A 1,387-nucleotide genomic window follows, 5' to 3' on the forward strand; every position below is an offset into this window, starting at 1 on the left:
GTGTGTGTGTGTGTGTGTGTGTGTGTGTGAAGAATGTAAAAATTTAACAAGTATAGGATTTAAAAAACTTACCTTAACCTCTTAATAACGATATAATAATTTTGTGTACCATGAGAAATTATCCATCTTTTCGCTTCTATGTATCATATTTTGCGATTAACACATACACACACACTGACAAAAAAGGCATAAATAGTAACACTGATTATTTAGAACACAATTTCCTCTATTACTTTACACTCATGTTATACTGAAGTTAAGCTTCGGAAGATATATCATTATAGGCACATAACCAAACTATTTAAACGTAATGAAGCTAAAACATAATATAACACTCATATTATTTTGCTAAATTTCTTCATATTCGCTGATCACTACTCCACACCATCCTATCAAACCATCATACCGAAATGCTGAAAAGCACTCTGATACAAGTTTCTATACCATAGACATAATACAAATATAAGGCCAAGCGACTTTATTTTAAAGCCTAATCCACATTGGTCGTACCGTAAGCATCATACTCGCAAAACAGAGACCCTATGGTTAAGCTTGCAGCACATGATACTTGTTTTCTAGCTGGATTATAATCTTGCCATCATATTGGTTGCAATACTGGCACTGGTAGCATCGCAGCCAATACGGTGACAAGATTTTAATCCAGTTAGCAATCCAGCAGGAAGACAAGCATCGTGTACCGCCGATTTTATACTCATACATCTCTAGAGGTTTGTTCGTGTCACATGTTTCAGCATGCTCCAATGTGCTCTTGCTATAAGAGCAACTAATCAATAATTCGCACTAACCAATAATTCTCAAGAATGCAATAAGCGATGAACGACTAGCAATATCCAATAAAAACTCTCACTTTTTCTTACGATGCAAAACAGAACTTTCATTGGATATTGCTTGTCGCTCATCGCATCCAGTGTGCAGTAGACATAAGCGCATTTGATGGCTTCTGTACACAGAACGTGGCAACGCGACGAAAGTTGGCGCAATTGCCAATCAACGTCTCGTAGATATCATGGCTCTGACACACCAACGCGATGTTCGTCGCGTTCGTGCACATCAGCGCGTTTGTCGCACGCGATACGCGATGTCCATAAGAGTATATCTTTAGAATGAAAATATCAATAAAACTATACTATATATTCATTGGATATCGCGTGTCGCGTGCGACAAACGCGCTGATGTGCATTAGAGATAGAAATATATTGAAGCATATTAGAGTATGCGACGTCAACAAACTTTATGTAAAGCTGATATCCCATGAAGCAAAAATTTACAGTGGAACGAAACAACGCGACTAATTACAACTCGGCAGTCATTACTCTACTTTCTTCTCTGCGATTGATTGGTTGCGCTGTTCCGTTCCACTATAAAT

At 37.8% G+C, this 1,387-nt stretch overlaps 1 protein-coding gene across 2 annotated transcripts in view; it reads right to left on the reverse strand.

Moving 5' to 3' along the window:
* Nucleotides 1-229, reverse strand: part of LOC108690264 — a 47,369-nt gene extending 47,140 nt beyond the window's left edge. For both annotated transcript variants that reach the window (XM_018197461.1, XM_018197462.1), the window contains exon 1: nucleotides 73-229. The gene's annotated coding sequence lies outside the window, so the exon portion shown is untranslated. The remainder of the gene's footprint in view (nucleotides 1-72) is intronic.
* Nucleotides 230-1,387: the final 1,158 nt, after the last annotated feature.

The sequence above is a fragment of the Atta colombica genome, unplaced genomic scaffold, assembly GCF_001594045.1.
Source record: "Atta colombica isolate Treedump-2 unplaced genomic scaffold, Acol1.0 scaffold300, whole genome shotgun sequence".
NCBI lineage: Eukaryota > Metazoa > Arthropoda > Insecta > Hymenoptera > Formicidae > Atta > Atta colombica.